The sequence below is a fragment of the Manacus vitellinus genome, unplaced genomic scaffold (assembly GCF_001715985.3).
Source record: "Manacus vitellinus isolate BGI_N305 unplaced genomic scaffold, ASM171598v3 scaffold_15_pilon, whole genome shotgun sequence".
NCBI lineage: Eukaryota > Metazoa > Chordata > Aves > Passeriformes > Pipridae > Manacus > Manacus vitellinus.
Window position 1 is genome coordinate 5,005,188 of NW_021939122.1, and position 18,498 is coordinate 5,023,685.

Sequence of the window (18,498 nt, forward strand, 5' to 3'; positions counted from 1 at the left end):
GATCAGTGTTTTTACCTTAGTTTGGTAAACAGTTTGAAAATCCCCTAGCAAGCCTGCTGTTTCTGGGACGGGTTTCAACTTGTATGAGCCACTGTATAATGAACGTGCTGAAAATGCAGCTGCGTTCTGGGATGGGCTCATCACAGTGAAGTGGAAGGGGAAGTTTTGAAGAAAATGAAGTAGCACATGTAAGGCCCCTAGAATTTAACAATCTTTAAAGCTATGACAAACAATTGCAGTTGCCTTGTTTGACCTACATTCCCTCATCAATTCTTGACTGAATTAGAACAGGACTTCCTGAACTAATTTATGTTATGAGGTTCTACCAGCTTTTTCCACTGGTGGTTCATTGCATCCTATTTGTCAGCAGAATTTAAGGATTCATTTAGCCTCAGTCTGCTTTGTAGTTTCCTTGACTTGCTTGGAAACCTTGAAGCCCATAAGAAATTTTGAGAGTTCTCAGATGCTGTCAGTTCAGACAATTTGTAAATTCTTACAAATCCTATGATTTTTATATCACAAATTTCTGAACAACAACAGACAGGACCTCTGATTTGGGGTTTTTTTTCTACTACAAATATTTTGAACTGGACCATCAGCCTGGCTGATGATCAGGGTAGTCTGTGCTGGGGGGAATTAAGGGAGGAGAAAACCACACTAGGCTTCAATGCAGAAGGTCTGAGAAAATCCAAGTAAGTTAAAATGCCATTGAAATTCTCTTATAACTAGTTAGACTTCTTAGTAGTGTACTTTGAGTACACTGGTAAGTAGTGACTTCTTTTAGTGTACTTTGCTGCAATTTGATATTTCACCTTCACACCTTACTCTAATTGAAACTGATGTAAGAGGGTGGCTTTTTTTAAAATTACAGTACTGGAAGAGGACCAGTATTGTAGTACTGGTAATAGATACCGGAACAAATATGGCATTTAATAGGTCCCCAATTTAAAGTCAAATTCAGAGGTTTTTGACCTAAAGCTCAACAAAAACTCCACAGGGATTCCCTATACAAACACACAAAATGCACCCTTCATTGAGAGTCCAGGCAGAAAGGAGCGACAGCACAGGAAATTGTTCTTGGAGAACCCTTCTACTTGTCAGTCATAGGCTGCTGCAAACCAGGAAGGTTAACACACCATCTAATTATTTGATGGGATTCATATTCCTTCACAAATGTGATGAATAATGCAAGTGTGTTGAATCAAGCCAGAGGAAAATTGTTCCTTCTCCAGCCTATTATTAACTCCTTGTGGTATAATGTACTTGTAATCCTAGAATGGTTTGGGTTCAAAGGGACCTTAAAGATCATCTAGGTCCAACCCCCTCCCCCCCACACAGGCAGGGGTGCCACCCAACATGAGTTTGTTCTGTGACATTTTAATCTGTGGGTGGATGATATTTGTTTGTGAGCAATTTTAACTGTTACACGTGCTTCTCTTTACATTTGACTTGAAATGAGAGAACGGAAAAGTACCCTTTCCACCTGGTTTTGCCCCCTGCTTAATGCAGGTATGTTCCCTACAATAGGTATTTCTCTATACTCTAGCTTTGAAAGGCTATAGTGATGGGGCTTAATCTGAAGAGAGGAGCACATTACTGGGATGTGTTTCCTGATATTCTGGCTTTATTTCCCACTGTTTTTTTCCCATTTTCCTATCACACGTCCATATGTGTCCTTGAGACTATTCAAAACACTTTCCTGTTGCTAAGCCTAGAATATCAGTGCATATCTTTAATTTATGCGTACTGCTTTTATTTTTACTAAATCAGTCTGCATTTTACTTGTGATTTATCTTCAGTCCTCTACAGAGCCCCAATTTAGAAAAAGGGTATTTTGAGCACTGTCCTTTTTTTTTCCTTTTTTTTTTTTTTTTAAATAGAAATCAGTGTTCAAGCTCAGAACTCCACAGAAATTTAAACAACTTATGCACAGCCCTTTGAAAGCGCCCACTGCTCCCAGATTTTCTGCTGCAGCCAAAGGAGAGTCCAGCTTTCCAACTCCAATTTCCCAGGGGTTCGGAGGGGTGCTGCTTCCCAGGGCAGCGAGCGGGATGGGGGCCGCGTGCCCTCTGCTGGGAGAGCTTTGTAACGTCAGGCGTTCCTCTGGAAGCGCCGTTGCCGCATTCCAAGATGTCCTGCGCGGTTGGTTACCAACGTGCTTGGGTTGGCATTCCAAAAGAAGTTTCTTTCGGTTGCTCCTGGGAAAACTCATGTTGCAATTTCAGAGCGTTGAAGGTAAATTAATCTGCATCTCGAGGTTACAATTAGGTTTATTAGAGCCTATTTGTCTTTACTCTTCCTTGGTAACAGGAGAGTTCTACGTGAGTAAATATTTCCTTGGGATTTTTGTCACTCTTTGGCTCCTCTTATTTACTGTTACATGTACATCTTATCATGGTTACAAAGGTCTTGTAGTCAAATAAGACACAATTCTGTGGTTGTGTGTAACAAATGAACCTGTTTCATTCCTGTATTGTGACTTATTTAGCTTTCTAATGTTCAGAGGTATGAAGACTTTTTTGTGTGTGTGACAGTGAAATGAGCAATTTATCTAAAAATAAACAGCGAAGTACGTGAAGAATAAGTAAATGAATAATTTGTCTGTCATCCTTCTGTCAGGGAGCTCATTGTGCTTTGCATTTGTGTCTTATAATTTTATATACAGTAGGCTGAAGCACATGACATGTATTTCCAAAAGTGTCAGTATGAGTCTGTGGCAGAGCCTGAAAAAGGAATCAGGAATTTGTGTTCACTGACTCATCCCAAAGGTATAAATGTGCTACTTACAGGAATTTTTGAGGATGTGAAAAAACAAAATAATCGGTGAACAAAGGTTTTTTTCTGTTTCTGGTTACAACACATTGAGCAAAGCTAGTCTGTAACAGGATGGAATGTCTGGAGCTGCTCCTTTGATTTGGCCAGCTCTAAAGGAGCAGTAAGAATATGATCCTGAGGAGCCCTGAGGAGGCTTTTGTTCTGCAAAAGGCCTTGATGCTCTTATATAGGATGGTGATGTACTTAAGCCAGTGGAAAAAGTAACTCTAAAGTTGGTAGTACTGTAACAAATAACTTCCCAGCTGACAATGTCAGATGGTCTCACAGCTAGGAGGAGCTTTCAGACTACAAAATATTTGGACATGCTGTCCTGGGTGCAGATCTAGTAGCTCTTCTGAACCTTGTATAGGCGTGGTTAGAGTTTTTTAGGCTGGATCTTAGTCATTGTGTATGGCTCTCACAATTCACACTTTTTATTTTTTTTTTGCAAGTGTGATAAAGGGCTTTCTCAATACTTATTTCTAGCCTTGAGCAACACTCTGCTACCAATGGATGTGGTATTGTTCTGAAGAACCTGACATTTGTGGCATTAATACTGTTGTGATTTCTTGCATTTTGCCTGTGAATGCAGGCCTTGCTGCCAAGAACTTTCTGACCCTAGAATACTTTTCAGCTGTGTGCCAGTGTAGATATTGGACAGTTTGCCAAGCCAAGGCCAAACTGTTTGAAATTTAATTTATTGGAAGCTTGTTAATTTGTCATGCGTATTATCAAAAAAGTATTGACAGGGTCTGTTCTTCTGTTGCATTCATATGTGAAAGTAATTTTTGTCTTCTATTTTTTGTAGCAGCTAATTCAGCCAGAATTCAAGTGTGAAGGCTTTTCCTAATTTAGAGGAATTTTAAGAACTGGAAAATTATGCTACATAACTAGCTATATTTGAACACGTCTCTGAATTTACATAATAAATGCCTGACTTTTGCAGTTAGCAGAACTAAAATATGGAGAGGATCAGAACACAATTTAAACACTCTGTCTTACTGCTCTCTCTCATTTCTTTTGTTCAGATATGTTTCTTTTGTTCAGATGTAATGGGAAAAAAAATCTGACTATTTCAGTACTGGAAAGAGCTCAAGACATGGGTTCTGATCCTCACCTCCCTCTGTCTTTAGGTATTATCCTCATTTCACAGATGGACAAAGTGAGGAAAGCAACATGTGACCTTTTTTATTAAAACACTTGGAGATTTGCTAGTGAAAAGCATATGAAAAAGCTACACACTTCTTATACAGTTATGTAGCTTTTCTTTAACATATCCAACTACTTTATCTCAGGCAGACTGAAAAAAGGAAACATAGCTGGGATAATGTACCTGCCTGCAGAGCATTCTGATTAAATTATACACCATAAAATTATACTTGAGTTGGTCATGTAGTAAAAACAATAATAATAATGATAAAAAGAAAAAAGGATGCTGTCTTCAGGAGTTCCCTCAAGAACTACAGGTAATTTGTGGGTTTTTTTGATTCTAATGGCTGTTATTTCTGATATATGGAAAATAGTCCCTGGAAGTACATTCGGTTCCTTGTCTTCTTTTGCTGTCCTGCTGTTGGAGAGTTCTGCATTTTAGATTTGACTGGCACACACAGCAAGAGGAAAAATGAGTTTGAAGAATTAGGGTTAGGAGACAAATTTGTTGTGAGCAGCAGTGAACAAACATTACAGTACCCGAGAACAGGCACGGCCTCTGAAGGAAGGTTTAGTAATTTCAGGTAGATTTCCACAGCTGCATATTAGTAAAACCGCTGTAACAAGTGTGCAGTAGAGGGGGAATGTAGGTAAATAGAACTTGCCATACTCTAGTTTGGGCTGTGTATAAATTATCCTCTTCATACAGCACAATCTGGGTAAGCAAAGGGATACGTTTAATTCCTTTTTCATTTTACTGTGCTACCGATTGCTTCCCGTGGAATCAATTAGACCTGCCGTTTATGAGAGGAGCGCACTCATTTCCTTGAGGTAGCTCAATTCCTGTGCGTGTTGCCCAAGTCCTTGACCCCGGTGTTTGGAAAGTAGGTGAAGTGCCCCGCGAGAACGGCGGCGCGGTGCTGGCGAGGGGCAGTGCGGCAGCCGAGCACTAGATGCCACTCTGAGGCCGCAGTAGGAGCTTTGCTCTCTGCAGCATCCAAGCGGAGAAGGCTTGGAGCGACAGCTCCCGGAAAGCCCCGGGTGGGAGGCAGACAAGACGAGCTCCTTGCATACCCCTCCGATGACGCTGGGAGAACAAACAGCGAAAAGGTGAATCAGGGGCCACCGGTAGTGCATTCAGGCCCCACGTGAGTCAGGGCCAACAGCAGGTGCTTCGGATGGGAACTGAACCTCCAGAGTTAGCAAATAATCTCCCGGCTTCAACGGCTTTGTGCACAGGTGTCCCCACTTCTGACCTATTAGCCAGATGGGCTCAGAAGGAAGGAGGAAGAGCAAGGTGAAAGGGCAGTTGTAGCTCACTGGATGGGATTTCATGAGAGTTTAATCATGATCTGAAGACCCGTGGTTCTTACAGTATTTCTGCTGGTATGGTCGCTCTGCAGGTACGTCTGTAAAGGTCTGTCATCGATAGAAATACAGTTAACAACCCCCTCCTTCATCATCCCCATACATGTCCTAAATATTGCAGCATTTGGCTGAGAACCAGGCATCAAAACTGTCTATAATCTGACTAAACTAATAATGGGCATGAGTCACAAACCTCAGTGTGGGTTTGTGCAGTAGTATCTCAAGAAAGGTTTGGCTTGTTGTCAAGATAAAGGCTAGTTGTACAGTTTGGATTCAGATCAAGGCTGAAATGTGGAACGAAGTTTTGATGGGGCAGCATCTTTTCTGGGAAGTGAGTTTGCTTTACTGAACAATTTGAAAGTGAACACTTTCTGTGAATGACCCATGCTATACATCTTCTAAAAAATACTCCCAGTTCATGCAATGTACCATTAGCAACACAAACACATTGCTTCAAATTACTGAAGAAGCTGTGAAGTACTGAAGGGGTAGTGAAAGCATATATATATGCTATATATATATATATATATGTATATATATTTCCTTTTGTATGGAAGGATTTACCAATGCAACAGCATACTTTTGAGTTAACTGTATGGCTTGTAGTCCTCAGCCTTGAAGATGAATACATGTCAATCTGTAGGAAACAGGAAGGGATGAATCCTGGTAAAAATCCTAGTCACTGATGCGTATTATTTCTCTTCAATTACTTGGTATTCCACATAATCAGGAATAGTGTGCAATGCATTGCTAAGTGAGTTATGTTGGTCTCAAATAGCAGGCTTACAGAGAAAATAAGATTTTCACTGCTATTAGCTACAGGAGATTTTTAGGTGGAAATGGTGGAGGTACATGTCTCACAGCTGAGTTTTTTTGAGTGCCAAATTCCTGGGGAAACTAGCATTGCTTTGGTGGCCTATAGTCCTGTGCAACTCTCCCATGTGAACTGTGATTAGATCCAAACCTGTTGGGGTAGAAGTTTGTGTGTGTGAATTTGACCTTAACAGAGTTAAGTACTCAAAAATAACTGCTCTTGGCAAAGTGCAAGTATAATGCCTTGTCTGGCTGGTTTATTCTCTGTACCATTGGTCTATCTAATAGATAGATACCTGTTACAGTAAATATCTGTTTAAGTTAGCTCAAATGGTAGAGCGTTCTATTTTTGGTGCTGGAGTTCCTGTATTTGCTTCTTTTTGTCCAGTTTAAACATCTGTTTCATTGGGATCATAAACCCTACCAGTGAAACAGTCAACATGCCCTCAAAATCTAGTGGTGCTTGAGTAGCCAGTTTCTAGTAAAACATGTCAGAAAGAAAACATTCTGTCTTTCCTGACACCATCTTCCTTCTGAAAAAATTACCTTCTGGCAGAGTGATTGTTCAGTAATGTATGGAAAGCCTGTATGTATTTCTTTTGTGTATCTGTGAGTATGTGAAGGTATATTGTCCTGTGGTTGTCTAAGCCCACTGAGTAATCCATCTGGGGTCCCTTAGGTGTGTGAGCTAAAGCCTGGATACTTATGTAAGGCAGGATGTTGGGTCAGGTTTTGTTTTCCATAACTTGAATTTAAATGTAGAAGTTACTACTTTGAAGTAGAGCATTCTCAGGTATTAAGGAAGGAGTTTGGTCTTTTGTATTTAAATTACACAGACATTGCACACACACACACTTTTATCCATGAAACCACCCAAGTCCTAACGTGGAATTTCAAGGTTTTCTGTCGGCAACATCCATCTTCTGTGGCCTTCCTCATATTAGCATTGATCTACAGGGGAAATAGAGAACACGGCTGTGTTATTATATACCCGACTGCAATTTCTGTTCCAGTGATTGAGTGTACATACAGAATTTTTGAAACATGGCCATTCTAACTTATTTTGTCTTCCTGTCAATAGCATGGCACTTGTCCAAATTATGGATCAATATCAGCTGATCTTTTTATGTTAAACTGTAATGAAGTTGCCTCTCTTAATGGAGATGTGATCTTGCTTCAGGCAGTGCTTTTAACTGAGAACTTTTGGAATGGAAATGGGGGAGAGGGGAAACAGAAGCGGAGGAATGAGCAAAAGCCAGAGTGGAGACTAACAGCATTCCTTCCTCTTTTTGAAAGAAGTAGGAGTGGGGTAAGCGGGGAACTCAGATATGAAGAGAGCCAGCTTGTTAGGACTTTTACTAGTATGGGTAAGAACTGTTAGCCTTTACTTTCTTTGAAGTACTGTCAAAAAGCCAGTGGTGGACACTAGGGGTGAGAGCCTGGCCCTCTTGAAATTTCATGTAACATTACCTTTAATTTGTGTTTTAATTTCTGTTCTTTTTTTTTTCTATTTCACTCTGTTTCATAAAGTTTGTGAAATCAAATAGTTGAAAGAACAGAGGAAAAATGGGATGAGGCAAGGAATGGGGAATGAGAGATGTAAAAAGGGATGTTAGGTCAGCCATTCTTTCCCTTGAGGGCAGGATGGGATCATCCCTACAGTGACTTCTCTGGGTCTATATCTTGCTCTAAAGAGTTTCAGGGTATCAGTGTTGTGTGTGAGCTGTACACAGAGTAGCTGAAGGACTATCATTTCATAGGCATTCACTGGAAACTCTTTTACTTTATTCTTATTTCACTTTCTAGGACAAAACATAGAGGGGAACTTTTTCAATCCCTTTTATAGGGTAAAAGTTCTGTGGAAGAAAGAGATGTTGTGTCAGGCTTTTGGAAAAAGAGTCTGTGGGGGACTGTACTAAGTGTATTTGGTAGGGGAAAATGGTGAAGAAGGGATCCTGGTGGGTTTGGAACTGATAGTCAGTGGCTGAAGTTAGCAGACACTTTCTAAGAGCAAAGTGATGCTGGTATTTTGGAGGGGTCTTCTGCGAACCATTTAAGTTTCTTTTGTGGCTTCTCCCACAATTGTCTCTGAGCCACTCTGTCACAGCTCAGTTTTGATTGCTATGAATATGTGCAAGCTGGAGAATCCAGAAATGCTTCTGATTCCAACTGTCTTGTTTGTGTCTCTGTCCCATATGGGAAGGGAGGCAAGAGGCCTGAGTATATACCAGTTCCTCTTAGTTTCTCTGCAGTGGCAGGTGGGCCATCAATAGGGAGGGAACTGTTGGACACACCAGTTTCTACCTTCTCTTCCTCTTGATCTTTTTCAGCCCTACAAAGCAGGGTAGGAAAAATAGCAAAACATCAAAATGCATCCATATGTGTATATTACTTTTTATCTGCAAAGGTCTTCTCTAATATTTTTGCTTTCATTATCTTACCCTCTTCAGTCAGAAGGATGTTTCACTGCTGTTTTGTCTTGGCACTTACCCAAATTGTTTGGTGAACTGTATGAAAGCAGTATTAGAAAAAAATTTCTCAACCATCTTATACCCTAATGCATAGATGGGAACAGTGTTTGCAATTAAAAAAGAGGGGATCTTTGCATGAAAATAATTCTTAAATTGCAGTTATCCAACAGATCTTCTTAACTGAGGGTATTTTGTAGGAGGCCTAAACTGTTTTGCTTTTATGACAGATTTACATTCAGCCTGTTCTTCATTCTCTCAATCTCTTTTTTTCATATAATGCTTTTCCACTGTTTCTGCTCTCTTTCTTTTCCCTCCTCTTTTTCTTTTTTTGTTGTTGTTGATTTGTTTGTTTCCCTGGCTCCCTCTCCCCCACTTCACCAGACTATATAATTTTATAAATATTTTGGATTCAGGAAGCTCTGTATGTTTGTTTTTCTAAATCTTATTGTTATTATTATTCTTAGGGTTACTTTATGGAAGCATCTAGAACGATATATACAAACACAGTGTTGGATTTGAGAAGCACATGACAAGACCTTCATAAGAATTGAAAATGATTGGGTAGGGCTGATAAACTGAGATAAGTAAGGGAAATTAAGGAACTAAGCAAATGGTTTATTTACTGTCAAAGAGCTGAGTTGGAAACTGAATTTATATTGCACAGTCTCATATAGATACCTTTATGACAAGGATATGCCTTTCCTTCTCAGAGCCTTAAGCAAAGAATACGTAAGCAAGACCTCTCTGTTTTAGGATAATGCTAGAGTGAATAATGAAGAAGTTAAGACTATAATAGTGAAGATGTTTTTGAAATGTCAGTCTTTGGTATCCAGTTCAGTTTTAGTCTTCTACACTCCAAGGTCCCTATGATTCAGTTAGTGAATTTGTACACCTTTTTGGTCCCTCTACATACAAGATTGGCTAATTATAACTTTGGGGGCATCTTTACGGTAGTTTTGTGCCTCCAAGCCTGCAATATCTGAGTATCTCAAGAAACATTCATGGTTTTCAAAGCCTTGGAAAGCGAGGGACAGTGTTATTTCACTTGTGCTGAGGCAAAAGACAGTAATGATATTTGGGGAGTGGTATAATTATGGTAAATCTGAATGAAAAACACTCTTCTTGTTCTTTGGAAAAACTTCAAATTCTGAGAAATTGTTCCTTGTAGTGGATGAGAAATTAAAATTATGATAACTTTTTATTAACTACAATGAGAGAAAACCTCCAACATTAGTTTGGATCTGTGGAATTTAAGATTTTGATGATCTTAAACTGTCAAAAGGAAATGACTAGCTTCTTTTTAAAAAAACAGCTTAGTATTAGGAACAGTGTTAAATGTGAAAACTGGATTTTTTCATACAATAATGTTTTAGTTAGTGTAGTTTGTCAAAAGTGGTTGATCTCTGAGAAAAAAAGTTTTGTTTTGCTGAATCTACATTTTCAGCCTGAAAAACATGTCAAAAAATCCAAGTAGCTATAGTTCCTGGCAAAGAAAGTAGAGGGAAGCCACAGCTTTTTGTGGATAGGTCTTTCACAACCTATATTACAGCTTTAATCACTTTAGTAATGTAGGGGGGAAAAAAGAAGAGTCATACATAGCTTTTCAAAGAGTTTGATAACCTGTTGGTGTAAATCACCAAAGCTGCACTGATGTCAGTGAAGTCTGTCTGGCAATCTGCTCCTAACTGTGCCACCAAGCTATAGGTTTTTTCTGAAACAAAAAAAGCACAGATATTATGTATAAGTTAATAGGCTGTACTGACAGGAGATGGTATTGTCCTCGAGCCTGTGAAGGAAGGTGAGAGAGGCAAGAAGCAAAGCTGGGAGATATACAAAAAGAAAAATGAAACCAACCTAAAACTCCACCCCAAACCCAGCAAAGAAGTTACTTGCCCTTACTGCTACAATCTTGTTTTTGGAGACCCAACATCAGTCACGAAGCAGATGCTGGCAATGCTCCTGCTCAGCAGGAGACTATAAACATGTCCCGGGATCCCACGGTTTATGTGACTATTTACACAAGCACAAAGTAAATGGAAGTGGTTATCCCTGCTAGCTGGGACTCATGGGTACGTGGGCTCCATTTGCTTTGCTTCAGTGTCAGGGGCAGCAGGGTAGGAGTGAGCAAAGCTTAGAAAATTCAGCCCAACAAAAATGAGGTAGATTATTGGATGTTGAAGTAGGATATTTTCAGTAGCTGATCTGTTGGTTTTGCTTGCAGCACCAAAAAAGGTGGAGGATATGGAGCAAGTGGGAGGATAATTCTGTTAGTTTAAAACCAGTATTTTTTTTCTTAGGCCTGAAATACTTGCATTTAGTGTGGTTGGTTTTTTGTAGAAAAAAAATAGTAAAATTGAACTAAATTTTAAGAAAGCATTACAGATTTGAGTTTTAAGGGGTATACATTTCATATTCAGCATGTCAGACTGAATGATCTGGACTTTCAGAAAGCTTGCCTAGGCTGAAATAGCTAAACAATTCTGAAAGAGATTTGCAGTCAATGTAAATCTGCATTTTAAAAACTTGCTCAATCATTCCACCTTAGACAAACAAATCTTTGTTTTACATCATCTACATTCTTATTTCTGAACTGTTTCATACGCAGAATACTTGTAAGCATGGGCCATTATGCACAGACTGTTGAATAAAGACAGATTGTGAAACTGGAAAGGGGAAATTTAGTTGTAGCCTAACTTCACTGATAGTAAGAGAGTTACACCACCAAGGAATTTGGCCCATTGCTTTGGAAATTAGAAGTCAGACTTAATAGTGGGTGTAAAAAGAAGAGGGGCAGTCATGACTGTTGAAACATTATGTGGGAGAATTGTCTACATTACAAGGGAATATGATAGAACTGTACGTGATAGAACTGTAGTTCAGGGACTTGTCTGTCTTCTATTAGCAAACAGGTTACCATAGCTGGTTTGAACCTATCCTTGGCAAAATTTAGTTGATTCCATTGAATTTAAACCAGGGATTAATTTAATCTTCAGTTTTCATAGTCCTCAAGCCCAGAAGGACTATTAGTTTTTATACTGTGGCCTGCCACAGGCTGCAGAATTCCACCCAGTTATTCAGCATCAAACCTAGTAACTGGTATGTTTTGAAAAAAGGCATCTTTCTGCAGTGAAATTTCAAGGAACAGAGGAACTGCTGTTGAACATTTGCTGGGGTGATCAGTTGTTCTTTTTCTAGAACAAGGCTGAGACTTTGGTTCTGTTCCTAATTCTCTGTCAGTCAGACTTCTTCTCCATGCTCTAATTTCCCTGCCTATAACTTGGATATAGGATATTTAATCTCATCTGGAAATAAAGTTAAATTCCACAGCAGAAAACTGCTAAAAGTGAGTAAAACATCACTGTGATTGTAGTCTGCTCTCTCCTGTATCCCTTTTGTTCTTCTCCATTTCTCCTTTTGCTTTTCCCATCCATAGATCTCTGATACTTTTACTGAATGCAGTAAATGATGAGCTGACCTTCTACTGCCTTCTAATTGTACCTACTAAAATTTTGTCTATTTTTTTAAAGAAAAATAAAAATTAAACCAATTTTCTGTAAAATTGCATGCATTTGAACAGAGAAAATACTAAGATAGCCTTTCATTTGTTCATAAAACAGCACTTTGAGAGCCTGTGCTGTTGCTGTTATTTACAAAGCTGTGTAATGAGATGGGAGGTTCACAAGTTGTTTTTTTTTTTGTTGTTTCCTGTCACATTTCAGCTTTCTTTTAGTAATTACTGTAGCAAATCTGTCTGCTGAGGATCTCATAGTTGTGTCATTCCAACCCCTGGGATATTCATGCCATGCTGAAGTTGGAATTCTGATTTTTTTATCTCAAAACACGTGGTTTCAAGTGCCCAGAGGCAGTGGTATACAGGGCTTGTGTTATGTTTCTACCCAGGAGAAACTGTCCTGCAACCCAGGGACTTGGTTCTGGATTGTCTCCTCTTTCAAGCTGAACATCTGTAGCTCTCTATTCAAGTATAAAAGAGAACTGACTGATGTTTTCCTTGTTTCTAAGTTTTCAGGAGAGGGACTGGCAGCTGGAATCTTTGTAAAGAAAGGACTCATAACCAAATTGACCCATGGGACATAGCACTTCATTAGAGTTCAATATTATTATAGTGACAGGTACCTTAGGAGTGAGATCTAAAGATTAGATTATGCAGCAAATGGAAGCCCCAGTTTTCCAAGTGTGACATCACTGACAGGAAAAGCTCAGGAAGAGGGTGCAACCTCTCTGCTTATCTTGGTTTAGCATTTTATTAGATGGTAGGATCAGTCTGGTCCCTATTGTTTCCACAAACAATATGAGGCTCTTGTCTGCAGTCTGCTTTAGGAAGGGTTGGCCCCTCTCAAGGCCTACCAACAAGGGCTCTGTAGTTGCTCTTCTTCCCTTGTTATTTGCCAACTGAGTGATACTACAATCGCTGTTGTCTTTGCCTCTGTAGGCTGTAGGGATTGGTAACAGTTGCTATTTTCCCAACACCTTTTTGGTGCTTTTCCTGATCTCTCTTCAGCTGATACTCCTAGATCCCTTTCTCCTGTTCCTGGTGGTTTGAAAGGTTTGGTCCTGGGAGCTCGTCTTGCCTCTCCATCACTCCCCTTTCCTGGTGCTGCCCCGTTGCAGCCTTGGTCCCTGGGGGCTTGTGTGTCCTGCCTCACCAGCGTTTGCCTTGCCTGGTGCAGCATTCAAGCGACACCTTAATAAAAAGCTTTCCTCCCTTATCTCCTCTCTGCTGCTGTGCCACTGGGCTGGGGATCGGGTTCCCATCTCTTTCACACGCACACCTGGTCATAAAACACTGGGTTTGTTTTTAACCTCAAACCAGGGAGCTTTAATTAAAGAGACAGTGACCTCTTTTATGAGTTTGCTCGCATAGGGTTTCAGGGCTATTGTCACATACAGCTCACATAACAGAGCACCATTGCACAAAGCTCCATTTACACATCCTTCCCCGGCTTTTTTCCTCTCCTCTTTTTGTTTTCCAAACGCAGAAGGAGGTTGTTTTCTTGTTTACCCCTAGGCAAAGTTGTTTCTCATGTTAGTAGCCTATGGCTAACAGTCTCTTTGAAGAGAACCTACCTTTCTTACTAGCAACACATAGATGTCATTAGACTTGGAGAAATGTTATTTTTTAATCTACGTAGGAAGTAATCTCCCTCACCTTAAATTTGCTGGATATGAATGACTAGCTAAAATGGATCTTATCCTCTGTTCTGTTCTTCTTAGCTGGTTCTCATACCTGTATAGTGGAATTTGTGTGTTTTTTAGGACAAATACTTTTTTATTATTCACTGTTGTATTTACCTGTATTCATTAATTTTCAGGTGCAATAAGTAGTCAATAGCAACAAATAGAATTTTTTATTTTCAAGAATGATAAGCGCAGGGACAGGCACTAGAACTTGTCCACAATTTTACACAGAATAGTTTACATGTAATTGAAAGAAAAATTTTCACAAATACAGCCGTGTGTTCCCATGCACTTGTATTCAAGGATACACAAACAGGAAGACACACAGAAGTGTGTACACAGACCAGAACTTATTTGAGGTATGCAGACTTCTGAAAAAGGCACTCATGCACAGAAAACAGACAGCTGGGACACAGATACAAGCAACCACATAATTGGCAGAATACAGAAGCACACACAGAGGACGTGGACACACAGAAGAAAAAAATAATATATGGGGAAGAGTGTTGTTGCCCTCAGCATACACCTTGTATGTAGACCTTCAGAAACAAGTACAAGGACAAGCCTGCAGGAAAACATGTATGTAGAAACTTATGCCCAGAAACTCTGTAAGTAATGTATAAGTTACTGTGGACAGGTCCTGAGACTCTAACTGTTCAGGTGCTGGAACTCTCACGGAATTGTGTAAGGTTTTTGCTTTCAGTGGTGTTACTTTCAGGAAAAGCTCACTAATATGAAAAAATATTACATGGTTTAGCTGCAAAGATTGTAGATATGAGAACACATGCCCTGACATGTACAGATAGGTAGATACATATTGATGCAGATATTTTTTTTTTTACTTAATATATTAATACAGATTTGCCTAGATACAAATGTACCACACACAGACCCTTAGACACACACAGATATACCCATGTCTATGTTCATTGAGAGAGACTCACTCAATATCTGTGTATGTGTGTGTTGGGAGAGGGTCATAACCTCCTCCATTCTTCTCCTGAAGGGGTTTGGATAATGAAGGGAAAAGAAATGAGGCCTGGGGCTAATTTGTAGTGGCATTTCCTGGCCTCTCTTATGCCAATGAAGCTCCGTTTCATCTTTAGCCTTATCAATTCTGCAGTCATGTGGCTTTCCGCTTGGACGCCTCTGTCTCTTCACCCTCCTCCCCAATCTCCGATGCTAATGGAAACTTCGTTAATGCCATTAATCTGCTGACCAGGACAAGTCAAAAACATATCCACACAATCTGAGCCAGGGCTGCAAGCGTCCTGGGGCTGCCAAACAGAGGCACCCCCTGTGTTCATTGCATTCCTGAAGGAACTTCATATTGATTTATTTCTTTCTTTCCTTCTCTGCTTTATTCCTTGACAACATTGCATCCTTCAGAACAGGCATCAAGTAGATGGCCTTTTCTTCCTCATCCCTCACCATGATATTTCTGCAAGAATCCTTTCCCCAGTTGTAGCGCTAGTGCCTTATTTCAGTGCCCCCTCAGGACAGCCTTTTTGTTCTAATGCTGTCTTTGGTGACCAACTTGTTATTCCTCTTGCATAACACAATTTCATAACTACCCAAATGTTATGTGAATCTGCCTGGGCTGGTCTAAAATAAAAAGCATTCCACTCTACCTTGGTATTAGCAAGTCTGTCATTAGCCAACCACTGTTATTGTTATTATTGTTCTAGTGGCAGTTGCCATTAGTTCTGTTCTTGAAGGGCTGTGCTGTTGGGGTGCCCTGTCCTCTGAAATGTTCTCAGCTCCCCAAAATCACTTTTGAGGAGTGAGGACATAGCATTGCTTTGCATTTTACAAGTAGACCAGTTTTTGCAATGCTTCACCAGTGTCTTCTATCACAATCGAGTGTCATTTTTGGTGACGTACCATTCTCTTAGCTATGACTTCAACTTTCCCTGCCCGTGTAGCACACCTGCAGAAACCTGAAGCTCTGAGCAATGACTCACTGTCTCCTTATTTCATAGCATTGTCCAGCGGCTGAGCATGTGGAAGTTCCACGTGTTGGGATTATGCTGGCTGAGGTTTCACTGAGAAGAGAAAATAGACTCTGTTTGATACTTGTTTTAGGAAAAATTTCTGTGATAATCAGAGTTCATAGCTAGCTCTTGAGAATGTCAGGATGTTGAGTGATCTGTATTTGATCTAGGAATCTTTATATACGTAAATGAAATAGTGACAGTGGAGGAGGAAAAGACAGCTAAGAAAGGCATGCTGTTGGAGTTGTGACATATGGATATGTTTAGAAAAAAAGCATCAAATTGATGAAAACAAGGAGAGAAGTTGGCAGTTCAGCATGAACTTTGATGATGTCAGGCTAAATCTGGAATGATATTGGCTATGACAGAAGGCTGAGCCTTAGTTGCCACCTTCACACAGACATCACAGTAAAAAGGGATTGTTTTACAAGGAGAGAAGACAAAGAAGTTTTAAGTTCTTCAGTGCTGGCAGGGGTTGAAGTCAAAAGTTCATCCTCATGTAGTTTTGGGTACAGAGAATGCAAGTCATTTTCCACCAACCAGGAGATGCTCCACTGAGCAGAGCATCTTCCTTCTCCAGCCAGTTCTGGGATGAGATATCCTTTTAAATCTTTAGGGTTTATGAACCCATTGCACTGTCTGATGTAGAAGGATTCATGCTGATTGGTACCATGCTTATTTTTTGAGAATCACTGAATGAGAGGGGAGGGGGAAAAAGGTAGAGATTGTGTTATATCTTGGTATAAAGGAAAAAAGGAAGCTACAATACTCAGTGCCCTAAAATTCCTATTTAGATGAGTGGGACAGTATCTGTAAACCTAAGACCAGCATCTAATGGGACACTTTCAAAGCTTCAATGAAAGCAGAGAACTAAAAAATCAAATACTTGTAGCCTTAACAAGTGACAGGACAGTTAACAGCTCGTACAAGACCACTCATTTTGGTTCAGCTGTTAAATTTGCTTCCTCTTCTTCATATCCTGTTACTTGGGATTTGAAATTGAAAAGTTGGGGGAGACAAATGAAGTGCTTATAGTGAAGTCTAGTGTCCTGGGAGATGCTGGTAGGAGATTTTTAGCATGTTTTCCCTGAACGTGCCTTAAGGAAGCTACTGGTACTTGGGTGAATTTATCTGGCATAACACACAATACCACATAACAATAATACACAGCCTTTGATGTTGCAGTGTGCTAATAGTGGAGTCTGTTCCATGTGCGTGGAAGGGATGATTGTGACACATGGTCCTGTACAAAAAAAAAGGAAAAAGATCTTCAAGTGAGCAAGTAGTTTGTGCACACCTTAATACAGAAGCAGAAACACCAGGAAACCCAGCCCTATCCAAGGATAACATTGTCCTGCCCGGCAATCTTAGCAAGTTGTTTAACCTCTTCATTTGTCTAGACTTTTCCTGTTTATTCCACTCTTATCACAAACTTCTTGAGAAAGAAGTGTTTCTTCCTATGTATGCATCCAGCTAGAGAGTTGGTCCTCATCTTGGCTAAAGTCTCTCTACAGTAATATAACACCCTATGCCTTCCTTCCATATAGCAAGAATTGTGCATTAGACTGAGAAGTAAAAGGTGCTTTGGGCTTCTGACTGATGCCAAGAAATAAATCAATTCAGCAAAGCCTGCATTAGCTACCTTGGGTACTGGGAGCATCCCAGCTGTGGCAGCATAGAGCCTATCGAGGTTAAATTTGGATCATGTCATGATGCAGCCTTCATGCTGGGAAAGAAGTTTAAAATGTCAGTGCTGTATGTCTTTGGAAAATTTCTGTTTGAATGCCACTGCTATACAAAAACTGCTGCTGCCTACTGCTGCTGCTGTGGTTGGTATCCTCTGATCCATCTTTTGCTCGGTCTTTTCTAACTGCTAGCCTCATAGGAGCTGTCATACTGCTATGCACATTCTGCCCAGCATCCATTTTGTCATGGAAAATGTTCCAAAAGTGGTGGTGAAAGCAGTTTTTCAATGAAACAGTATTTCGATGCAATTGCGACACTCTAAGTATGTAGAGTAGACAAAGTTTGTAGGTTGATAATGTCACTCTATCCTCTGGTCTGAAAACCAGGCCTTTTTTCTACCTTGTTCTGTTTTCTTTATTGCAAGATTTTATTTTATTTTTTGTTGTGAAGTCTGTGGGGTGGTAGGCAGGCAATGTAGCTTTTATTTCTGGTTCTGTTACAAATGTGCGTTTTGATCGTGGGATAACATACTGTGTCTTTGCATTATCCAGTTGTAAAGTGAGGAAGATGACAGGTCCTTCTTTCATTCTTTTCTGTCTGGTCTAACGTAGACTTGCCTGGTGCAGCGTCCCTTTCTGGTCAGTGAGCCACAACCTCGGTTGATGAGCTGCTCTTGTCTCTGTTGAGCTTTTCTGTGCAGGCTTCTGGTTTTAGATCCATAGGCTGGAACTCAACCCGTATTCAAGCATCTCTTAAGCTTATCTTTTAACCGTAGATGGGTAGCACTTGGTGTGTTGTGATGTTGGTATGCTTCTGTATCAGTGAGGGATAAACAAAACACAGTATTGTAGCACTCTCTCCTTTCCATTTACCTTTATAGTAGGGCTATCTTTACTTTCTTCTTATTGTAAATTTTGCTTCATTCTACTAGTGAGTGTTCTGTGAGTAATCCTTAAGCTTTCCTGGGGGGGAAAACCAATATTTTGATGAGTACAGCCATTTCTGGT

General features: G+C 40.0%; 1 long non-coding RNA gene across 1 annotated transcript; it reads left to right on the forward strand.

Moving 5' to 3' along the window:
- Positions 1–2,132: 2,132 nt before the first annotated feature.
- LOC108639021 lies at positions 2,133–17,056 on the forward strand. The gene is made up of 2 exons (XR_001920213.1): positions 2,133–2,235; positions 16,991–17,056. It is a non-coding gene; the product is annotated as an uncharacterized LOC108639021 (long non-coding RNA).
- Positions 17,057–18,498: the final 1,442 nt, after the last annotated feature.